The following is a 25,478-nucleotide window of genomic DNA, read 5'->3' on the forward strand; positions in this document are numbered from 1 at the left end:
AAGAGGGCAATAACGATTTCACATGATCTAGACTGTATGCTTCTGTTAATACATCCTAGAATTGTATTTTCCTTTTTTACTGCTGCATCACACTGTTGACTCATCTTCAGTCTGTGGACTCATCTTCAGTCTGTGGTCTAATAGTATACCCAAGTCTTTTTCACATGTGCTGTTGCTTAGACCTATTCCTCCCATTATGTATATGCTTTTTTCATTTTTATTGCCCAGATTGCCCATTTTTATTGCCCAGATTTGCATTTATCCCTGCTAAAAAACATTCTGTTAGTTGCTGCCCACTGCTCCAATTTATTTATTTCTTTTTGAATCCTCTCTCTCTTCTCTATTATTAGCTATCCCTCCTAGCTTTGAGTCATCAGCAAATGTTATCAGTTTACCCTCAATTCATTCATCTAAATCATTGATAAAGATGTTGAATAATACAGGGCCCAGGGTAGAGTCCTGTGGTACCCCACTTGAGACATTCTTCCAACTGGATGTGCAGCCATTTACAACCACCCTTTGGGTCTGATCACTGAACCAGTTATGAATCCACCTAACAGTTGCCTTGTCCATTCCATACTTAGCTATTTTTTCAATAAGGATGGTGTTAGATACTTTGTCAAATGCTTTCCTGAAGTCAAGATATACTATATCTACAGCATTTCCCTGATCCACCCAGTCAGTGATTCTGTCATAGAAGGAAATTAAGTTAGTCTGACATGACTTATTAGTTACAAACCCTTGCAGGCTCTGTTTAATCACTTCATTCTTATCCAGGTACTTACATACATGTTGTTTAATAATTTGTTCAAAGATCCTTTCCTGGTATAAAAGTCAGACTCATGGACTATAGTTACCTGGGTCCACCTTCTTCCCCTTTTTGAAGATAGGAACAACATTTGCTCTTCTCCAGTCTTCTGGGACTTCTCCTGTTCTCCAAGAATTTTCAAAGATTATGGAGAGTGGTTCAAAAAATTTTTCTGCTATCTCCTTCAGTTCTCTGGGGTGTAATTCATCTGGACCTGGAGACTTGAATTCATTTAGGTTAGCTAAGTGTTTCCTCACTATCTTTTCATAGATATCCTGGATTCTTCTATTCCCATAATAGGACAGTGAAGATCAGTTGATGTTACATTTCCTTTCTGAGAGAAAACAGATGTAAAATAGGAATTTAAAAGTTCGGCCTTCTCAACATCCTGTCTTACCATTTCATCATTTTCATCCTGTAAAAATCCTATAGCATCTATGACTTTTCTTTTACTTTTCACATATCCCCAAAATCTTTTTATTGCTTTTGACATCTCTTGCAGATAGATAGCTATATAGATGTCAGTGACATATACAATTAGTGCAGTGTGCGTGCAGCTTACTGCATATATATGTAATTATTAAAAGATTATTTTTCTGGAAAAAATTGCATGGGCTCCCACGTAATTTTCCTAACCAGCAGAGGGAAAGCTGATGGCTGGGGGTAGATGTTTATAGCCTGAGATGGTGGCAAAACTCATTGAGCTTCCCAGGTTTTTAATATCAGCTAACAGCTGTATACTTAGCCTATTTTGGCTATTAAAAGGGGGACCCCCCAAGAAAAATAATGTAGGGTCTCTCCATAATTAATAACTAGCAAAGGCTAGGTACACAGCTGAGGACTGATATTAATAGCCTTGGAAGGGTCATTGACACTGCCCCCCCATGCTTAAATCATCAGCTCTCAGCCGCCCCAGAAAAGTCATCTATAAGATGTGCCAATTTTGGCACTTAACCTCGCTCTTTCCTCTTGCCCTGTAGTAGTGGCAAGTGGGGTGATTAGTTGGGGGGTTGATGTCTAATTTGTATTAGGGGACATCAAGCTCAGAGGTTAGTAATGGAGAGGCGTCAATAAGACACGCCATTACTAACCCCATAGTCATATTGTATAAAAACACTCACCCACTCACCCAGAATAAAGTCCTTTAATTGACAGAATAGCACAGACTCCTTTAATAAATCTTAAATAAACCATACTTATGACATCGCCCATTCCACCGACGCCATTGTGTTCTGCAAAAGTGTTAAAATAAAAAACAACAATATTCCTCACTTTTCCGCAGAGATGATAATCCATTTGCTCCCGCGAGGGGTCTAGCTACGCTACATCTAGATGGCAGGCTGCATCATTGCATGATGCGACCATACAGCCTGTCATCCAGCAGAGACACTGAACAGAGTCTGTTGTCACTGCCCAGTGTATCTCGGTGAACTCGTAGGACCTGACTGACCTCACCACGAGCTTGAGAAAGTTCTCATGCTCCCAGTGCAGTCAAAAAGGTCCTGGGAGTTCACGGCAAATGAACTCACTTCACTTGTCTGACGTTGACGCTCAGGCTGATGTCAAATTGGTACTGGAGATGTCAGTGTCCTTGTGTGTAATACATGTGGCAACTGTGTGCCGCCTGTGTGCTGCAGCAGTACCACACGGCAGGTGTCAGGGAAGCAGCAGCACAGAAAGCGTTGTTGCCCAGCGCCGGCAGAGCAGGGGAGAATGATGAGAGTTGTATTCAAGTAAGAACAATGATAGTAGGTGGTGGCTTTTCAGTCTATTGCTCCCATCAGCCTATACCTTCTGCCACTAATAACAGTGACAGCAGGAGCGGTTGATGGGAGTATTCCTCACTAACCGCATACGCTATAAATAAATGAAAAAATGGTTCCCCTGTATTTTCTATAACCAGACAGGCAAAACTGACAGTTGGGGTCTGCAACCCTCAGCTGTCAGTGTTAGCAAGGCTGGTTATGAAGAATAGAGGGGTCCCCATACCGTATTTTTAATTATTTAAATAAATAATTTAATAAATGGCATGGGGTCTCCCCCATTTTTGACACCCAGCCTTGCTAAAACAGACAGCTGGGGGCTGGTATTCTCAGGCTGGTAAGGGGCCATTGATATTGAGATGCAGAGATGCTAACTGCTGCTCGGTAAAGGCGGATACTATATGGCGGTATAATAGAAGAATACACATGGTTTAACATCACCCACTGTGCACTGAGGCGGACTCTGTTACCTCACCGAACCACAATACCGCAGGATATAAATTCCGTAGCCTGTTAAGCCCACAGAGCTCGCAAAGTGAGCACTAGTGAACAGTCAAAGAACTCTGCCCCAAAGACACAGGGTTAGAGTTCCTCTAGACCAACTAAGCGTGCGGCGTCGCACCAGCGAACACCACTAAATAGACGCTGACTAGCGTGGAGTGCAGACCAAGTGTACAGTGGTGTACAAGCAAGCCACTACTTGGCACTGATGCTAGTCCCTGACTCAGCCTTCTACCTGCACTCTCAGCCTAGGCACTAACTGGAAAGACTGAACAACACATGCATACCAGGAGTCGGGGTTTCATAATGAGTCATTCACCTGAGACATACATATGTGCATACAGCACTCACTCCACATGGTCTATACTAGCGCACGGCCGTGCAATCCTTTTATAACCACAGCCTTCCAGGACCTTCCTGATGGCCCAATCTGAGCTGCTTGAGGACCTGAGCATGTGACCTCAGACCTCCAATGAGAGGTCGTCCCACGGGCATGCTCAGTAGGCTGCAAGAAGGACTTAGTCCCCAGAGCTGCTCGCTGCTGGCTAGGGCGAGTTGCTATAGCTGAACCAAAGGTGGCAGCAGCAACCAATCTGACAGCACTAGCCTGAGCAAGACACTGGGATCGTCGTCTCTGCTGAGCAGATCCCTCTGTGGTCGGAACAAAATGAGAGACTGCAGAATGCAAGGCTTGGGATTCCTCCTGTGCAGGGGAAGGAACCCGATACCTAGCAACACCATTACTGATCTGACATAGAGTTCTCTTTTAATCATTTTATTAAATGATAAAAAAATATTTTAACACTTTGCACAGCTCTGCATACATAGTTGAATCAAACCGAGCTACAATACCAGACTACTGTCACTTCTTTCTTTGCATTCTTACATTGCAGCATTCTGCATCTACAGTTTATTATCTATATATTGATATATACACATATAGTGTGTGGCGTTATGGAAGAATTAATCCACAATTGAACTAGAAGGGAACTGAAGGTAACTGGATACAGTCACTGTTATCAATGTCTCTGTTTGTTTTCACTTTGACCCTTATAATCCTTCACTCTCTGCTAAACCCCCTAATCCCTACACCTAGTAAGGAATTGGTTATCTCTCAGTCCATCTTCTCCATCCATCTCACCTCCTCCTCAGAACTGTTCCTCAACATACAATCCTGTGTCTCCAAACACAGACATCCCCATCGTGCTCTCTCCTACTTCCACCTGCTATCACTTTCTCTGCTCCTCCTCACTGCCGGTGATATTTCTTCAAATCCTGGCCCTTCTCACCACAATCCCACAGTCATTTCTACCTGCCATCCACACGCTATAGCAAATTTCCACAACCTTTCTAACCTTATACCCATCCGCACAGCCTAAGCTTCCCCAGTCCCACTAACAGGAACTCTATGGAACGCTTGCTTTGTCTGCAACAAACTTTCCTATATCCATGGTCTTTTCATTACTAACAAACTTTCCTTCCTCGTTATCACCAAAACCTGGCTCTCCCCCTCTGACACAGGCCTCTCCAGCTGCACTTTCATATGGTGGATTCCACCTTTGCCACACCCCCCGCCCCAGCAGCAAGCATGGCGGAGGAGTTGGTTTTCTCTGTCAGATAACTGCTTCTTCACCCACATCCCACTGCCACCCTCTGTTACCCCCCCTTCCTTTTGGGTGCACTCAGTGCACATCTACTCCCACAACAACCTCCAACTGGCTGTCATTTATCGCTACCCAGGGCCAGCCACCACCTTCTTTGACAACTTCACCACCTTGCTACTTCATTTCCTCTCCACTGACATCCCCACTATCATAATGTTTCACTTCAGCATCCCCATTGACACTTCCCTCTCAGCTGCCATTAAACTTCTATCTCTTACTTCCTCCTTCAGCCTCGCTCAATGGTTTTCTGCAACTGCTCACAAAGATGACCACACACTGGATCTCATCTTCACCTGCCTCTGCTCCCTATCTAACCTCTCTAACTCACCTCTACCTCTTTCTGACCATAACCTGCTTACATTCTCTTCCCTCTCCAGGTCCACAATCCCCAACCCACAAACTTGCACATCCTCACAGAAATATTAAACACCTCGATCTACACTCACTCTCTGATTCCCTTCTCGCTCTTACAGACATAAGCTCACTACAAAATGCGGATGATACTGCTGCTCTATATAACACCACAGTAGCTGCAGCTCTTGAATCAGCCACCCCTCTCACACATACCAAAGCTAGCAAAATCAACAGAGAATCGTGGCACACCAGCCTTACCAAAGAACTGCGGCAGGCTTCCAGTGTTGCTGAGCAGAGACGGAAAAGATCTCACTCCAACGAGCACTTCATTGCATTCAAACAGTCCCTCACTACTTTCAAGGCCACACTCTCTGCAGCAAAACAAGCCTACTTCTCATCTCTCATATCCTCCCTGTCTCACAACCCTTAACAGCTATTCAACACCTTCATTTTCTCCTCCATCCCACAGCACATCCTTCTTCTCCACTCATCTCATCTCGGTTGAAGACTTTGCCTCATTCTTCAAATAGAAGATTGATTACATCAGAGAAAGCTTTGGCCTAGAACCCCCAAAATGCCTCTTCCTAACTACTCAGTTCTCTTCCACCAAAACCAGCTTCTCCGTCATTATAGAAGACCAACTTTACACCCTACTCTCGAGATCACTTCTCACCACATGTGCACTTGACCCGATCCCATAACACTTCTTCTCAAACCTCACTACAGTCTTCATCCCAATTCTAACCCATCTCTTCAACCCTCATTTCCCTCCCGCCTTGACTACTGCAACCTCCTCTTCTGTGGCCTCCCCTCTAACACTCTTGAACTCCTCCAATTTATCCTTAACTCTGCTACCCGACTAATCCACCTATCCCTCTCTATTCCCAGGCCTCATGTCTCTGTCAATCCCTTCACTGGCTCCCCATTACCCAGAGACCCCAGATCAAAAGTCTAAAATTGGCATACAAAGCCATCCACAACCTGTCTCCTCCATACATCTGTGACCTCGTCTCCCATTACCAACCAGCATGCAACCTCCGATCCTCACAATATCTCCTTCTTTATTCTCCTCTTATCTCTTCAATAGCATACCAGCTTTCTCCTGCACATCCCCCCTCCTCTGGGACTCATTACCCCAACACATCAGACTCTCACCTACCGTGGAAACCTTCAAAAGGAACCTGAAGACCTACCTCTTCCAACAAGCCTACAACCTGCAGCAACCACGATCCACCAAACCGCTTCATGACCAGCTCTGCCCTCACCTATTGTATCCTCACCCAGCCCTTGTAGATTGTGAGCCCAAACAGGCAGGGTCCTCTCTCCTCCTGTACCAGTCGTGACTTGAATTTATTAAGATTATTGTACCTGTTTTATTTATGTATACCCCTTTTAACATGTAAAGCACCATGGAATAAATGGTGCTATAATAATAATGATAATATATATATACAGCATATAGATGTATAGTATAAAGTCAGAAAAAACTATAGGAAGTACAGTAGTATTGTGGTACTATGTTAACCAGAAAAAATTATGTAAATACTTTTATGCCGAAAAATAACAAAAGCATTCTAGGAAACCAGCCTGAGGAAGGATCCTCTGTGCTCTGAATTCTTGCAAATATATTTTTTCTGGTTAGCTAATGAAGGTATAGCTCCTAGAATATTTTTGTTATATTTGGGCATTAAAGTACAAAGGAAAGGAAAGACAGTGGAGTAAAAGAAAGGAAAGACACTTGAATAATATCTGAGCTGGACTTACTGACATTTAACTTTTATAATGAAACATATCAACCACATATTTATCCAGCTTGTGCATGCAAAGTTACAAGAAAGATTTATCAGTGGTTAAATTTGTGATCATTCCTGTCACTTGCTAAATTAATGCAAATTTATACTGTAGAACAAGTGAATATATGATTTTCTCATTTTAAAAACCTCCTTATAAATCTTGAACATTCTTTCTCCTAATCTAGTTGTATCTTCTGATTGCTTGTGTTTATTTTATTCAATTCTGTTATATCATTTTTATTTTATTTATATTAAAGTGTTATTCTAATCGTCTTTGACTTGTATTAATCTATAGTGTTTGACAAAATAAGCTCCTTTGTAACTTCAAATGTATGCGCCTCTATAACCCTGATATTTGTTACACTTCATTGCCTAGAGACACTTGCAACTGCAGACACTGCCACTGCTACCTTCTGGCAGTGGTGGATGAGTTTACAAATTGTTTACAAGCCCTTTCTAATTGAGCTTGAAAGCACTGCACTGAAACTGGCTGAGATCACTGAAGTAAAATGCTAGCTCCTGATCCTGGCAAGCTTTAAATTCACTATGCATCCAATTTTGCACTAATTCAGGCTATGCTGCTGGTCTAAACTGTCAGTCAAGTTGAATGTCCACCCCCAAGCAATCAAGATGTCGAGTGGCAGGGGAGTGATGCACTCCTGAAGAAAAAACTTTTAAATAATTATTGGGCATAATTTTTCTCAAGTTGCTGGTCTAGCTGTGATCTAAAGAGAGGCATTCTACAGTAGGCATATGGATGCAAGATAGGAGACTACTCATTGACTTATATTGCACAATATTGTCAGCATGTTTTTTGGCATGGGGAGCAGCAATTTTTCAGCAAAATAAAAGAGGGGGATGGGAGTTACACAAGCTGAAAGCTATAGTTGTACAACAAAAAGTGATATACATTAGAAGGGTTCAGTACCAGGTTGTAAGGGAGTGGGATATCTCCGTTAAAATGATCATATATGCCTATAATGGCGAGAGGGGTATTCCTGTTAACTAAGAGGGGATCAACTACAAGAAAACAGACTGTCCTCATTACAGTGATCAAGGAAATCATTAAAGAGATGATGTTGATGAACTTAAAGAACTTGTCAAGGAGTTTGACAAGTTAAGAGCGGCTAGAGCAAGTAGAGGTTGTGTGAAAAAGGGGGAAATCTGTCTCTACTGGGAAACCTCATAATGGGATGCAGGACATACACTGCAGTCATTGGAAATTGTGGTGCTCAACTTGTGAAAGTAGTAAGACTTCAAATGTAGAAAACATCAGTGGCACTCACCATCCATAAAATATTCCTTAATTGCAACAACATTAAAATATGATTATGAGGAAGCGGGAAGCGATCTGGACGAAGGATGTTTTGCATGACACTATACATCTACTGGTCCCAGTCTGGCACCAGGAGTAATACAGTTGAGCCTTGCAAGTGTTGGAGATATCACCAACCAGAACATTTATCCAAGTAATACAGGGTCCAAAGGTGTCACAGATAACATACAGCTCCCATCACGAGAAAATAGTCTATGCTGAGTGCTGAGTTTTGAAGCACTTATTTAGATTCCATAGGGCTTTCAAATGGATCTAAGCATTGCTTAGTAGAACAGGATATTCAATGGGAATCATCAGAGGTTATCAAGTAGATCAAACAGTAAGGTGAAGGGAATAGTGATATGGCTAGGTGCCCAAAAGACATATGATTCAATCAGGAAAATTATATCTAATGAGGATGAGTTTGTCCACCAGACTGCTTTAAAACAAAATAAATTGCCTAGGTGCGCTCTTGGTCTCAAAGAGGCAGCCCAGCTAAAGTTCATTCTGGTGAAGGAAGCAAGTGGTGACTGCGATGTTTGTCTCAAAGGTCCTGCTTGGCCCCCAATTAAGAGTACCAGACATGCGTGTAGAAGAAGACTTTATATGTTCTCCTCCAGTCTAAGAGAGTCAATGCAACAGAGTGAGCACACAAGAACCCACTCACAAGTGCAGTCAATACACCAGTTATTAAAAAGAGAGCATTACCTCAGACCCAGCTGCCCAGAATGGGATGTGGTCCTGATATCCCAAATGCAATGTAATTCCAATCCGTGAATGAATTTTTTCATGACTGTGTTTGATCTAAAGATCATAAAGTACAAACATCAGCAGCTGCTCCATAGATGATGGGACCTCAGAAATTTGTCAAAGCAAAGAAGTCACCAAGTCAAAAGAACCCCATTGAATGTGTCTGTTCAATTGCCCAGTATTAAGATCTTTTGTTAGTGAATTTACAGCCTTTATGTATGGTTAAAGATGTTGCTGAGGAGGAAAAGCCAAGGCCACAAGCTCAAGCAAAGACCAAGACAAGGTCAAAACTGATCTCTTTGCATGCTATAATACACATCATGTTTGGAGGCCAAAAAACACTGCATATCATCCCAAAAACCATAGGAACAGTGAAGTTTGAAGGTGGGAACATAATGGTGTGGAGTTGTTTGTTATAATACAGCAATGGCAAACTTGAAAGAAGGATGAATTGACAAATGAACGAAGAGATTCTTCATACAAATCTGCTGCCATGTATCGGGATGATGAAGATGAAACGAAAGTGGACATTTCAACAAGAAAGTGTTGCAAAACACACAGCCAAGGAAACTCTCAGCTGGTTTCAGAGAAGGAAAATGAAGCTGCTAGAATGGCCCAGCCAATCACCTGATCTGAATCCAATAGAAAATTTATGTAAGATAATGAAGCTCAAAATTCATGGATGATGTTATGATCCAGGTCAGGGTTTGCTTCTTGCTTTTCTTTCCCCAACCTGGTCATTGAGGGATTAACTTTTCCAGCCTCTCTTTGGTTCCTGGGTGGCTATGTATTGGTGCTGTCTTTGATAGCCTTTTTCAGTGATAGTTCTGGTCCTTGGCTTGAGCAGCTGATCTGTATACCCTAGTGATACTTGTGCCTCTGACTTCCCGTGTGTGTGTCTCTGACCTGTTGCCTATTAGTGACTTTGTGTACGTTTGATGATTTCCCTATAGTGTATGACTCGGCTTGAACTCTGAACTCTTCCTCCAGTTTCTCCGTCTCTGGTACTACGTTCTCCTACTGGCTTTTGACCCACTGGCTTGTACCTTGACTCCGCTTTCAGTCTCATGTTCTGGACACCATGCTCCCATCTGGCTCTGACTTTTGGCTCGTCCCTGACATCGTGCTTTGCTGTGACCTCTCGTACTTTGTCTTCCTGTATGTTGCAGACTCCAGCCTGTCTGACTTCTCTACCGCCTCCTGTTGGCAGCCTGCACTTCTGCACCAAGGTGTTACACAATAAGTGCACCCTTTTTTCCCATAACAGCGCCCCCTGGTGGTGGCTGCATGCAACTGCTCTGCAGTTGCCTTACAGATGGGGCCCACAAAACCTTCAGGAGTTGAAGAGTGTTTATGTGAAAGAATGTGCCAAAATTGCACCTGAGCAATGCATGCGACTAGTTTCTCCATATAAGAGGCGTCTTAAAGCTGTCATCCCCAACAAAGGTTTTGTACGAAATATTAATTACATTTCAGTAAGAGTGTTCAATACTTTTTCCTTATGTCAATTCTCATTACATATAACTGAAAATAATCTACACAAGAACCATTTATAATAAAAAAATACAACATTTTATTAACAAAGTAAAGACAAGAATAGACCGAATTTAAATTAGTAAACCCTGTCTTATGAGGAAAGGTTGCAGGATTTGGGAATGTTTAGTTTGCAAAAGAGAAGACTGAGAGGAGACTTAATAGCTGTCTACAAATATCTCAAGGGCTGTCACATTGTAGAAGGATCAACTTTATTCTCATTTGCACAAGGAAAGACTAGAAGCAATGGGATGAAACTGAATGGGAGGAGACACAGATTAGATATTAGAAAAAACTTTTTGACAGTTAGAGTGATCAATGAGTGGAACAGGCTCCCACGAGAAGTGGTGAGTTCTCCTTCAATGGAAGTCTTCAAACAGAGGCTGGACAGACATCTGACTGGGATGATTTAGCGAATCCTGCTTTGAGCAGGGGGTTGGACCAGATGGCCCAGGAGGTCCCTTCCAACTCTACGATTCTATGATTCTATGATTCTATGATTCTAACAGTAGGAAACCAGAGAATTGGCACCATACACCCACTGTATGACATACGTATAGAGGTTGTACATACAAGTAAATAGAGTATAATACTTCACAGCATGATGTAAGCAATTAAAGGACTAAGATTCAAAATAGGATAGCTTTCAAAGAAGTGTGAAGGACTATAAAGGCAAAAAATCAAAAAGTACAAAGATTACATTGTGTGGATGATGGTGCCTGCCCTTATGCACTTTTTGGCTATTGCCTTCTAACGGGGAATGGCATCACACTACCAGGAACATGGTTATATAGTTTATAGCAGACCAATCATAGAAAGAATCACAAAGAGGGATTTTCTAACAGGGTTTCCGTATGGTCAAAGGTATACAGAGCGATCCGAACATGATATATAAAAATGTGGGATGGAAAGTTGTGATGTTTGGGGAGTGGTGTGTATTACCAACTAATTATACAGTTAGGGTATCACTAGACTAATCTCTATATCTCCATATCTCATACTGTATATAAGAGGATGACCCCTTAATAAAAAAAAACTGCTAAAATACATGTGAAGTATATCAGATATGTGAGTAATTAAAATAATTTAAATGAGCAGTGTATTTAGAATCTCGTGTCCCAAGGGGCATCACTGAGGTATGTCACATGTCTTATGTTTTTACCGTATGGAGGAACCTCCCCTTTAAAGCAATGTAGTGCCTACACATCGCTATTTACTGGACCAAAACGATAGGTCCAGTATATGTCCTGGAGTGCTACACTATTATGGCGCACGTCACACCCGCAAGTGGGGAAGGGGGAATCGCGGAGCGCAACAAGACCGGCAGTCCAAAAGCAAGTCAAACCACACTCACGTAACCACTTGAGCATGGGTCGGGTCACATGATCAGAGCACCGGCCTGAAAGACGTGCCCCACAATGCCCCCAGACCACACCAACGGGCACATGCGCATGGCTGCACTCCAGGACACAGATTGATTAAAGTGGGAAGCAGGGTAACCCGATCGCAGGGAGCGCAAAGGAAAGGGAGAAGCTTGAAAGGTTTTCTTCTTTATTAAGTCCCGTTTCAACGGATAACCTCCATCTTCATCAGGTGGCTCCTTTCCTTTGCGCTTCCTGCGATCAGGTTACCCTGCTTCCCATGTTTATATTCTCTATAGAGGCACCCGACAGGAGCAGCATCGGATTACTATTACCGACGCCCTGACACCTGTCAGCCTGGCGCTCCATATATCTGTCTCACTCTGACTAATTCACAGATTGATTAAAGGGCATGAACAGCTCTCTTAATTGTGACGCAGGCACATACCTAAACATTATCCAACTAAGAAACTGGGGGTATGAAGGATGAAATATTGTATATATTACAATGCATATAAGTATAAGTGTAGAAAGATAAATATTAAATATATTAGAGTTTTGAATAGATGTAAAATAGATGTAAACCACTCTGTATCAATGTGATCATGAGACCTCTCATTATATAAGGGGGAAGGGAATAAATATATATGAAATATTACACAATAAATAAAAAAGAAAAGTGAAGCCAGCTCACCTGTTATGGCGTGTTGTCAACACGACTGCAAGTGGATCACTTGGTCGAATAATGCAGAGAAAAAGGGGAGTAGTCCAGCTGATGCAAAAAGGCTGATTTATTGAAAAATGAACACTGGGATCGGAATATCGCAGACAGAAGCGGTACCGCAGCTACTCGTTTCGAACACTGTGTGTGTTTTTTGTCAGAGCTGCACAATGACATTTTAAGACACAATTTATACATTCAAATTACACAAAACCACACCCCCAACAAATCATGTGATAAAAACACTATAAACTACATCTTGGTAAAAACAATAATCAAGTTGCAGAATTAGTAAAAAACTAAATACGTACAAACATTAAAGGCAAAAAAATCAATCATTTAATAATGGAATAGCAGTTCCCTCCGAAGATTAAGTCCGGATGGATGGCAGGTTTTCAAATGAAACATCCAGAATGATTCGCGATCACGCAGATATTTTCGAGTGTCCCTTCCTCTAGCTGATGGAAGAATTTTTTCTATTGCAAAAACCTGAAAAGAGGTAGTATTGCGTTCATGTTGTTGCACAAAATGCCTGGAAGCCTGTGAAATAGTATGAGAAGAATCAGAGACATTATAAATATCTCCCAAATGTTCAGAATTGCGATTATTCAAATTCCGGATAGTACAACCAGCATACATTTTGTTACAGATCGAACAATTAATGACATACACAACATATTGGCTATTACAATTCATAAACTGATTTATATAAAAATGTTCAGAAGCACTTGAATTGGAGAATTTTTTAGTGGTGGAAACAAATTTGCATATTTTACACCTGCTCTCACCACATCTAAAAAACCTTTAAAACCTTTACAACTATGCCAAGTGGATCTGCCACATTTATTTGTTTTCATTATTTCAGACTGACAAAGAATTACCCAAAGTTTTAGCTTATTTAGCTACCACTGCGCATCCTGGTTCTAATATTTTGTTGTGGAGAAAGAGAAAAAGCAGGATGGCACTCACCGTTCATGTGAATCAAATCACTTTATTTCACATACACAGGGCATCGGCATAGGCACGGGAGTAATGTGTTGGAAGACGGACAACAGCCGTTTCGCGCTCAATACGCTTCAACAGGTCCTATGCTCAGAATACAGGTAATGCAAATTAAAACACATGTGTGAATAATAACTCCTCCCCTTCACCTGAGCATGTCTTGTGACTCCTCTACCAATAAAACTCTTTAATGAAAAACAAAAACAAAAAAACACAAGAATATAAAAAACATTTCCCTCTACAGCACTATAATACAATTGAAAAATATGATATTAAATATTCAAAGGAATACCGCCATATCTACCTTTTCATTTAACCCTAATGGACCTGTGGCTTTAGTGCGGAGAATCCATCTAGCTTCTACCTGCAAAGGACGCTTATCATGATTCCCTCCATATTGCGGTGCAGAAACTCTTTCAATACCAGCAAAACGCAGTGCCTCCGCATTTCCACCATGGAATTTCCTCATGTGTTCTATAAGTCTGGGGACTCCTTTTCCTGTAGTAATTGAATTAAAATGTTCTCTAAACCTGATGTAAAGAGGCCGAATTGTTTTGCCAATGTAGAAAAAACCGCATGGGCAAAATAGGACATAAACCACAAAGGCAGTTTTACATGAGATAAATTCTTTTACCTCGTGATACATAGATCCCATTTTTACAGTGTTTCCATTCAGCTTAAAGGGGCACCAAGGACAATTCTTGCACTTGTAGTTCCCTACTGGACTACTGGATTCCAGCCAATTGTTCCGTTTATCATGATATCTATTTTTTACCAGCAAAGCTTGGAGATTATTGCTCCGTTTACTTGCAAACAGGGGACCTCTGCTGACCACATCCAATAAATCTCTATCACCTTCCAAAAGATGTCAGTTCTGTCTGATTACAGTTCTAATATGTCTGTCCATAGAGTTAAAGGTAAAACTAAACACAAAACGTTTTTCTTTTTGCTTTCTGCTCTGATTATTAGTGATCGCTTAATCATTAACCCTTGATATGGCTGAGTCTAAAATAGATACAGGGTAACCTCTCTGTCTGAATCTGCTGTGTAGTTCACATGCTTGTTTTCGGAAACCCTCCTCATGGCTATTGAATTTTTTGAGTCTGAGAAATTGGCTGAAAGGTAGGGAATTTTTGACATAATAGGGGTGTGCACTATTGTAATGTAAGAGAGAATTCAGCCAATTTCCGCAGATTCAGACAGAGAGGTTACCCTGTATCTATTTTAGACTCAGCCATATCAAGGGTTAATGATTCAGCGATCACTAACAATCAGAGCAGAAAGCAAAAAGAAAAACGTTTCGTGTTTAGTTTTACCTTTAACTCTATGGACAGACATATTAGAACTGTAATCAGACAGAACTGGCATCTTTTGGAAGGTGATAGAGATTTATTGGATGTGGTCAGCAGAGGTCCCCTGTTTGCAAGCAAACGGAGCAATAATCTCCAAGATTTGCTGGTAAAAAATAGATATCAGGATAAACAAAACAATTGGCTGGAATCCAGTAGTCCAGTAGGGAACTACAAGTGCAAGAATTGTCCTTGGTGCCCCTTTAAGCTGAATGGAAAAACTGTAAAAATGGGATCTGTGTATCACGAGGTAAAAGAATTAATCTCATGTAAAACTGCCTTTGTGGTTTATGTCCTATTTTGCCCATGCGTTTTTTTCTACATTGGCCAAACAATTCGGCCTCTTTACATCAGGTTTAGAGAACATTTTAATTCAATTACTACAGGAAAAGGAGTCCCCAGACATATAGAACACATGAGGAAATTCCATGGTGGAAATGCGGAGGCACTGCGTTTTGCTGGTATTGAAAGAGTTTCTGCACCGCAATATGGAGGGAATCATGATAAGCGTCCTTTGCAGGTCGAAGCTAGATGGATTCTCTGCACTAAAGCCACATGTCCATTAGGGCTAAATGAAAAGGTAGATATGGCGGTATTCCTTTGAATATTTAATATCATATTTTTCAATTGTATTATAGTGCTGTAGAGGGAAATGTTTTTATCTTCTTGTGTTTTTTTGTTTTTCATTAAAGAGTTTTATTGGTAGAGGAGTCACAAGACATGCTCAGGTGCAGGGGAGGAATTATTATTCACACATGTGTTTTAATTTGCATTACCTGTATTCTGAGCATAGGACCTGTTGAAGCGTATTGAGCGCGAAACGGCTGTTGTCCGTCTTCCAGCACATTGCTCCCGTGCCTATGCCGATGCCCTGTGTATGTGAAATAAAGTGATTTGATTCACATGAACGGTGAGTGCCATCCTGCTTTTTCTCTTTCTCCACAATGAAATGTTCTGCTTTTTCAATATGGGATTGAGCACCCGTTCCAAGTGGGATTAAGGTGTTTTTATTAATGTGAAAAATATATGTGCAGACATTCAGGGTATTTTTCCACACAACGGTGCCGGATATCTATTTTCTTAATTTGTGGACAGTTCTAATATTTTGGATAATGTTGCATCTTCTTCCAAAAGAGGCAGATAGTTAAGAACAATTTTTTTGATGTCATAAAATTGCATACTATACTGTAAAGATAATACAGGTTTATTCTGCCATACCTTCTTATTAGATGCATCATCATTCAACAAGTCAGATCGTTTCTTTTTTTCTACTATTTTTTAAGCAATATTTAGCATCCAATTAGGATATTCACGATTACTAAGTTTTTTTTCACTTTCTTTCAATTCCAAGATTAACTTACTTTCATCATTACAGTTGCATTTTATACGTGTAAATTCACCCAAAGGTATGGACTTAATAGTATGTTTGGGATGGCAACTGTGCGCATGCAATATACTATTTCCAGACAAGGGTTTAGAGAAAGTGGAAGTCAAAATCATGTTACCTGTACCCTCCAAAGAAAGATCAAAAAAGGAAATTGAAGAATAATGAATACTGGATGTAAAAGAAAGACCAAACATGTTATTATTGATGTAATTAATAAAATCAGGAATAGGGGTGACAACGCCCCTCCAAACAAACAGGAGATCATAGATAAATCTTCCGTACCAATGTATGCTGGAAATTAAAGGGTTAGATGTAGCATAAAGATGGTTCAGTTCCCAATAAGACATTACTAGGTTTGCTACCGAGGGGGAAAATTTAGCCGCCATTGAAACACCCCTACACTGTAAATAAAATTGATTAACAAAAGTAAAAAAAATTGTGCGTCATGAGAAAGAAAACCAGATCTAATATAAAATTAATTAAATCTGAAGAATAATTACTGAAATGAGATAAATGAAACTGAAGCGCTTCCAAAGCAATTTAATGGGGGATACAGGTAGACAGTGATTTATCTAATTTCAGTAATTATTCTTCAGATTTAATTAACTTGGCCGAAGGTTCATCTTCCAACAAGTCAATGATCCTAAGCGCACAGCTAAAATAACGAAGGAGTGGCTTCAGAACAACTGTGTGACTATTCTTGACTGGTCTAGTCAGAGCCCTGCCTAAACCCAATTGAGCATCTCTGGAGAGACCTGATAATGGCTGTCCACCAACGTTCACCATCCAACCTGATGAAACTGGAGAGGATCTGCAAGGAAGAATGGCATAGGATCCCCAAATCCAGGTGTGAAAAACATGTTGCATCATTCTCAAGAAGACTCATGGCTGTACTAGCTTAAAAGGGTGCTTCTACTCAATACCGAGCAAAGGGTCTGAATACTTATGACCATCAGTTTTTCTTTTTTTAACAAATTTGCAAAAAATTCTACATTTCTGTTTTTTTCAGTCAACATGGGGTGCAGAGTGAACATTAATTAGAAAAAATGAACTTTTTTACATTTACCAAATGGCTGCAATGAAACAAAGAATGAAAAATTTAAAGGGGTCTGAATACTTTCCATACCCACTGTATATTCATGTAAAGAAGAAAAGAAAAAAGGGGACACTGAAAGAAAGAAAGAATAAAACGTAATGAAAAGTAATTAACTACATTTATGGATATCTATGGTTTGATTTTTTTACCTTTGTGGATTGGATGGGTTGTTACCAACATCTGGTGAGAATTTCATGTCACTAACACCTTTAGAAATATACTGTATTTACATAGAACATTTGTGACGTGTTTAATACTTATTTCACCCACTGTAAACAATTGACTGAAGAAAAGGTAATTGATTGGAGAAATAAGCTGTCTCTTGTCATTGTGGCACCTATCTTGCAAGGTTTCTCCCATTTTAATTTCAGATCAGGACAGAGAATCAAAACATTTTTTATAGATAGGTAGAAAATGATAACTTTTTTTTACATTATTTTCTAGTGACATTTTCCCTTTATGTATTTATTCCTACCACCATTCAGAAAATTCATTTATTAATAATAATTAAGAGATACAGTATCTGAGATAATCCTGGACACCAGAGCAAGAAAGATTAGGGAGAAATATACCTGCATTGTGTGAGAGGTTGTGCTAGCCATACTGGAAGACATTTTTAGAGCACAGCTGATCCCACTTAAATATAAATGTGCCAATGTTCTGAAAATATTACTCTGATAGAAAAATGAAATGCTTACACAAGCTTTAATCTTGCTATGGGCTTTTGCCAAAACATACATTCTAAGCAGGATTTAGAAAAAGAATTTCTTTTCTGGAGCTTTCTGTTATTTTCCATCACAAAGATAAGGTGGTTATTTTTCTAAGACTGCGACATGATTTTTAAAACAATTTATTGCACATGGAAAATTACAATATATATCAAGTCACATTAAGAATAAAGATGACGTTTCCTTTTTTTTATATATTATCTCTGTGCATCAAGATTATTTTTTTCTTCTACACGATTTCAGAAACCAAAATTTAATAACAACTCAGTAAAAATGCCTATCTGTCTAACATCATTCAATGTACAAAGGTGTTCTTCATTTAAGACATAATATTAAGTCATTTTGTGGAGTTACTTTGCTCATTCTCACGTCACTATGGTACTGCGCAATGTGTAAATTGCAACAGGAATGCAGACCATTATTTTACTTGTGTTTCAATGGTCCTGAAATGTACAAAGAAAGTCTAGTTGTCTTCATAGATAATAATGATTTTAGTGTTGATATCAGTCACAATGACAAGAAATGAAGCCAAATAATTAGGTAATTTCAGAGATTGTAAAAAGAAAAAAAAAGGTCAGAATTTTTTTATATATTTTTTTCCTCTTTTTCTCTGGGGCCATAGGAGGATTTTTTCTCTAATGGAGACTAAGCAATTACCCGATCGTGTTGAGCAGCTCGTTGCTGAAGTGCAGGGAATTTCTGCCTATCTAGCTCAATCATCTGCTGTAGAACCATAGATCCCTACTCCTGATGTGTTTTCTGGGGATCTGTCTAATTGTTTGAATTTCAAGAATAATTGTAAACTATTTCTTGCCTTGAAGCCTAATTCATCGGGGAGATCGGTGCAGCAGGTTAAAATTGTCATCATCCTGCTGAGCGGCGATCCCCAGGATTGGGCTTTTTCTCTGACACCTGGAGATCCTATTCTGGCTAATGTGGATGCGTTTTTTCAGGCCCTGGGGTTGTTGTATGATGAACCAATTACTATTGATCAAGCTGAGAAGACCTTATTGACATTGAACCAGGGTCGGGATGCTGCGGAGTTATACTGCCAGAATTTCCGAAAGTGGGATGTCCTTACTAAATGGAATGATGATGCCCTAGCAGGTCTCTTTCGGAAAGGTCTAGCAGAAACCATAAAAGATGTTATGGTGGGATTTCCTGTCCCCTCTCGTCTTAACGACTCCATGTCATTGGCCATTCAAATTGATCGACGTTTATGTGAACGTTAAAGTACGCGAGAAGCGTTGCTGCCTTTTGAACAAACTTCTGAACCCATGCAATGTGATAGGGTTTTGTCTAGGACGCAACGTCAAGAGTTTAGAAGGCGTAATAAGTTATGCTTCTTTTGTGGGGACGCCTCATGTTATTTCTGTCTGCCCTAAACAAGAAAAACATTTTGCTCATGCATTTGCGGTGGGCAGTGTACAGCCTAAGTTCCTGTTGGCAGTTACCATGATCTGCTCCTTGTCTACTTTTTCTGCTAAGGCCTTTGTTGATTCAGGAGCAGCTTTGAATCTGATGGATCTTGACTTTGCCAAGAGTTGTGGTTTCCCCATGGTGCCCCTGAGAACACCTATTCCCTTGAGGGGGATTGATTCTACCCCTTTGGTGGAAAATAAACCCCAGTTTTGGAACCAGGTGGTAATGCGGGTCGCCCCGGACCATCAAGAGAATTGTCAATTTTTGGTGTTGCACAATTTACATGATACTATTGTACTGGGTTTTCCTTGGTTGCAAACCTATAATCCAGTTTTAGATTGGAAATCTCTGTCTGCGGTGAGTTGGGGTTGTCAATGTGTTCTTAGTGACACTCCTGTTTTCTCCACCTCTCCCCAGTCTCAAGACATTCCTGACTATTTGGCTGATTTTTCTGATGTATTTAGTGAGAGTAAGTCCGCGTCTTTGCCGCCTCATAGGAGTTATGACTTCGCAATTGAGTTAATGCCCGGTTATAAATTTCCCAAGGGTCGGCTTTTCAACTTATATGTACCTGAACATGATGCTATGCGATCTTATATCAAGGAATCATTGGAGAAGGGTTATATCAGACCATCCTCTTCGCCTTTGGGTGCTGGTTTTTTCTTTGTGGCCAAAAAAGATGGCTCATTAAGGCCATGTATTGACTATCGTTCCCTTAACACGATCACTGTTAAATATCAGTACCCGTTACCCTTGATTTCTGATTTATTTTCCAGAGTTAAAAGTGCTTGTTGGTTGACCAAACTTGACCTGGGGGGGGCGTATAATCTTATTTGCATCAAGCACCGGGATGAATGGAAGATGGCGTTTAATAATCCAGAGGGACATTTTGAGTACCTGGTGATGCATTTTGGGCTCACTAATGCCCCTTCCGTCTTCCAATCTTTTATGAACGATATTTTCTGGGACCTTGTGGATAAGTTTTTGATCATTTATCTGGATGATATTTTGATTTTTTTCCAGTGATTGGGATTTTCATGTGGTACATGTCCAGACTGTGTTCCGGATTTTGAGGGAAAATACTCTGTATGTTAAGGGATCGAAATGTCTTTTTGGTGTACAGAGGATTTCATTGTTGGGATTCATTTTGTCCCCATCTGTTATTGAAATGTATCCGGCCAAGGTACAGGCCATTTATGATTGGGTTCAGCCCACTTCTCTGAAGGCTCTTCAGAAGTTTTTGGGTTTTGCTAATTTCTACCTTAAAATTATAAGTAATTTTTCTTGTATTGTTAAACCTCTGACGGATTTGACCACAAAGGGTCCTGATGTGGTAAATTGGTCTCCAGAGGCAGTCTCGGCATTTCAGGAGCTTAAGCAGAGATTCACTTCTGCTCTGGTTCTACGGCAACCTGATGTTTCACTCCCATTTCAGGTGGAGATAGATGCTTCTGAGATTGGTGCAGGAGCCGTTTTGTCTCAAAGAGATCCCGTAACCTCTAAGATGAATCCCTGTGCCTTCTTTTCTTGAAAATTTTCTCCATCTGAACGTAACTATGTCATGGGGAATCTGGAATTATTGGCCATGAAGTGGGCATTTGAAGAGTGGAGACATTGGTTGGAGGGAGCTAGACATCAAGTTGTGGTACCCACCGATCACAAGAATTTGATTTATCTTGAATCCGCCATCTCTCCTGATTTGAGACGTGCCCTGGAGGAATTTCAGGAGGATAAACCTGAACAATGCCCTATGGGAAAATTGTATGTCCCTGACCAGTGGAGGAAAAGAGTAATGTCTGAAATTCATTGCTCCGTGTTGGCTGGTCATGCAGGTATCTTTGGTACCAGAGATTTGGTGAGTCAGTCTTTTTGGTGGCCGCCTGCCTTATCTGGTGATGTCAGGAATTTTGTGCAGTCCTGTGGGACTTTTTCTCGGTCTAAGCCCTGTTCTCGTGCTAGTGGTTTGTTGATGCCTCTACCAGTGCCCAGGTGGCCCTGGAGCCATATCAAAATGGATTTTATCTCTGATCTCCCTGTCTCTGAGAGAATGACTGTTATTTGGGTGATCTGTGATAGATTTTCTAAGATGGCCCATCTTGTACCACTCCCAAAGTTGCCATCTTCTTCTGAGTTGGTACCCTTGTTTTTACAACAAGTGGTTCATTTGCACGGGATTACTGAGAACATTGTGTCAGCAGAGGGGTCCAGTTTGCTTCCAGATTTTGGAGGCCATTTTGTTCCAAAGTCGGAATTCAGTAGTCTTTCTCCTATGCATTTCATCCTCAGACCAATGGGCAGACTGAGAGAACAAACCAGACGTTGGAGTCCTATTTGAGATGTTTCATATCTGCTGATCAGGATGATTGAGTCTCATTTTTGCCCTTGGCTGAATTTGCGCTAAACAATAGGGCTAGCTCTGCCACTTTGATGTCTCCTTTCTTTTGTAACTTTGGGTTTCATCCTCGATTTTCTTCAGGGCAGGTAGAAGCTTCTGCCTGCCCAGGTGTGGATTCTGTGAGAGAATGCAGCAGATTTGAGACCAAGTAGTGGATAAGTTGTCCCACTCTCAGGAAAAGGCCCGATGGTTTTCCAACCAGCATAGGACCATTGGTCCCTGGTTTAAAGTGGGTGATATGGTTTGGTTGTCCTCAAAAAATATTCCCATGAAGGCTGCATTTTCAAAATTCAAGCCAAGGTTTATTGGACCTTATAAGATTTTGGAAATCCTTAACCTAGTTTCTTTTTGTTTGGCTCTTCCAGTTACGTTTAAGTTTCATAATGTCTTTCAGAAATCTTTGTTGAAAAGGTTTGTGGAGCCAGTCATTCCCATGGCAGCACCCCCTGACCCTGTACTGGTTAAGGGTAATTTGGAGTATGAGGTAGAGAAGATATTGGATTCTCATCTTGCTAGATGGAGGCTTCATAACTTGGTCAAGTGGATGGGTTATGGCCAGGAGGATAATTCTTGGGTCTCTGCTTCTGACATGCATGCCAAGAGATTGATTTGTGCCTTTCACCGGGCCCATCCTGATCGGCCTGGTGGCATGGATGAGGGTTCGGTGACCCCCTCCTCAAGGGGGGGGTACTGTTGTGAATTCCCTTGCTCGGATTTCTGAACCGAAGCTCCCTCTGCTCCCTTTGGTGGTTACTGAGAGTAGTGGAGCAGGCCTGGTGGATGGAGGTTCGCCACCTGATGATGATAATTGGGAATCTGGGATTGCTGGCTGGGAGCATATAATGGAGCTGGCTGCTCTTGAAGGTTGCTGGTGATTTTTTCCTCAGTGTGCATTTGGAGCTCTTTTGTCCCCTGCCTGATCTGCATGTTCAGCTAAGTGATTCTTTTGCTAATCCTTTGCGCCTAATCTGGTTGTCTTTTTTTTGCTTTCTGTTTTGCTGCTAGGGTTCAGCACCCTCCCTGCTGGGGGCAGCGCTGGGCACTGCTTCATATGTTGCAGCTTGTTCAGTCCCCTGTTATGTTAGTATCTTTTTGCTTGCTGCCAGTTTATACCAGAGTGCTGATCTAACGGGGGTGAGATCGTGTGATCTCAGGTTTTTTTGTATATCAGAAGTGTTGGACTTTTTCAGGGTTTTGCGCGTGATTGCAGACAGTATCTTTTCTGTCCTGTCCTGTCTAGACAGCCTGGGCTCCACCGTTTGCTCAGTCTGTTCTCTGCCTGTGTTTGTGTCTCATCTTGTCTCACAGACAATATATGTTTGGGGGCTGTCTATTTCTTTGGGGATCTGCTCCAGAGCAGTCTAGATTTCATCTTTCTGTCTTTAGGCTTAGTTAGTCCTCCGCCTGTGACGAAGCATCTAGGGCATCGAAGGAACGCTCCACGGCTACTGCTAGTTGTGCAGATAGGATCAGGGGTCTGCAATCCACTTAGTTACCAACCTCTCTGGTCTTCTGGTGGCTTAGCCTGTTCCTGCCATCCTCCTCGGTGACCCATTCATAACAGTGCAGCCTATCATAGCCTGTCTAAAGACTGAGGCAGTGAATGCAGCACAGCAAGCAATTTGGAGTGAATTTGTAAAAGGGGTTGTCCACTACTTGGACAATCCCTTCCAATTTCTTATGTTGGACCACGTTAAGATAAAATAAAACCTATACTCACCCTCCCATGCTGGCAACATTCCAGTGGTGTTGCCATTTGCTTTTCAGGAGCCTTACACCTAATCAATGCTGGAGCAGCCTTGCTTTCTGTTGATTTTCAATACATCCAAAGGTGAGAACAGTAAAGTCGGCGCTGATTGGGCGAAGGGCTTGTGTGATATAACAGCTTCACGTTAGCCCCAGGAACATGAGTCACAGCACCCCTGGGACGGCACCAGTACTGTAGGCGAGTATAGGTGTATTTATTTTAACTGGGCCAAAAATGTGGAATGAGAAAGGATTGTCCTAGTAGTGGACAACCAGAATGACACAGCTCACTACTTAGCAATAGAAATAGAGATAAGAAGCCAAAAAACTCTATAAGCATAGTGTGATTCATGAAACAGCAATAAAGAATTGTTACTATCCATTTATCCATAGCCATATACAGTATGTCAGTTTCATTATTAAGGTTGTGTTTGTGAAAAAGGGCACTCAAATAGGGTTAAATACAGTCCTAGGAGACCTCAGAATATTATTATTTTTTATTATTATAGCTCCATTTATTCTATGGTGCTTTACATGTGAAAAGGGGTACATAACAAAAAACAAGTGCAATAATCTTGAACAAAACGAGTCTCTGACTGATACAGGAGTAGAGAGGACCCTGCCCGCGAGAGCTCACAATCTATAAGGGATGGGTGAGGATTAGAGTTGAGCGATACCGTCCGATACTTCAAAGTATCGGATCGGAATGGATCGGGTGATCTTAAAAAAAAGTATCGGTATCGCCGATTCCGATACCGGAAGTCCCATTCAAGTCTATGGGACTTCCGGTATCGGAATAAGAAAAATCCTGTTTTTCCCTTGTACAGCCTCTCTGGGGTCTGTACGGGCCTTTCGGGGGGCTGTGTCGGCCTGCCAGGGGGTCTGTGCAGGCTCCGGTGGTCTGTGCCGGCCTGCCGGGGGGCTGTGCAGGCTCCGGTGGGCTGTGCCGGCCTGCCGGGGGGCTGTGCAGGCTCCGGGGGGCTGTGCCGGCCTGCCGGGGGGCTGTGCCGGCCTGCCGGGGGGCTGTGCAGGCTTCGGGGGTCTGTGCAGGCATCGTCCGATGGGACTACAAGTCCCATCGGGCGATGCCTGCTACCATGACAGTGATTGACACATTAGCCAATGATGGGACAGTAGTAGTCCCATCATCCGGCTAATGTGTTGAATGTAAAAAAAAAAAAAAAAAAAAAAAAAATTACATGCTACATACATGCTACATACATACAACATGCATATTACATACATGCTACATTCATACTACATACTACATACATGCTACATTCATACTGCATACATACTACATATACACTCACTGGCCACTTTATTAGGTACACCATGCTAGTAAGGGGTTGGACCCCCTTTTGCCTTCAGAACTGCCTCAATTCTTCGTGGCAGAGATTCAACAAGGTGCTGGAAGCATTCCTCAGAGATTTTGGACCATATTGACATGATGGCATCACACAGTTGGCGCAGATTTGTCGGCTGCACATCCCTGATGCGAATCTCCCGTTCCACCACATCCCAAAGATGCTCTATTGGATTGAGATCTGGTGACTGAGGAGGCCATTTGAGTACAGTAAACTCATTGTCATGTTCAAGAAACCAATCTGAGATGATTCGAGCTTTAGGACATGGCGCATTATCCTGCTGAAAGTAGCCATCAGATGTTGGGTACATTGTGGTCATAAAGGGATGGACATGGTCAGCAACAATACTCAGGTAGGCTGTGGCGTTGCAACGATGCTCAATTGGTACCAAGGGGCCCAAAGAGTGCCCAGAAAAAATTCCCC

The 25,478-nt window shown here is 41.5% G+C and overlaps 1 long non-coding RNA gene across 1 annotated transcript in view; it reads right to left on the bottom strand.

The window, feature by feature from the left end:
• Nucleotides 1-882: 882 nt before the first annotated feature.
• LOC141091585 (uncharacterized) overlaps nt 883-25,478 on the bottom strand; it is a 219,298-nt gene continuing 194,702 nt past the window's right edge. The window contains exon 3 of the long non-coding RNA XR_012232547.1: nt 883-1,142. This is a non-coding gene — a long non-coding RNA (uncharacterized lncRNA). The remainder of the gene's footprint in view (nt 1,143-25,478) is intronic.

The sequence above is a fragment of the Dendrobates tinctorius genome, unplaced genomic scaffold (genome assembly GCF_039654945.1).
Source record: "Dendrobates tinctorius isolate UK_male_01 unplaced genomic scaffold, ASM3965494v1 ptg000003l, whole genome shotgun sequence".
Classification (NCBI taxonomy): domain Eukaryota; kingdom Metazoa; phylum Chordata; class Amphibia; order Anura; family Dendrobatidae; genus Dendrobates; species Dendrobates tinctorius.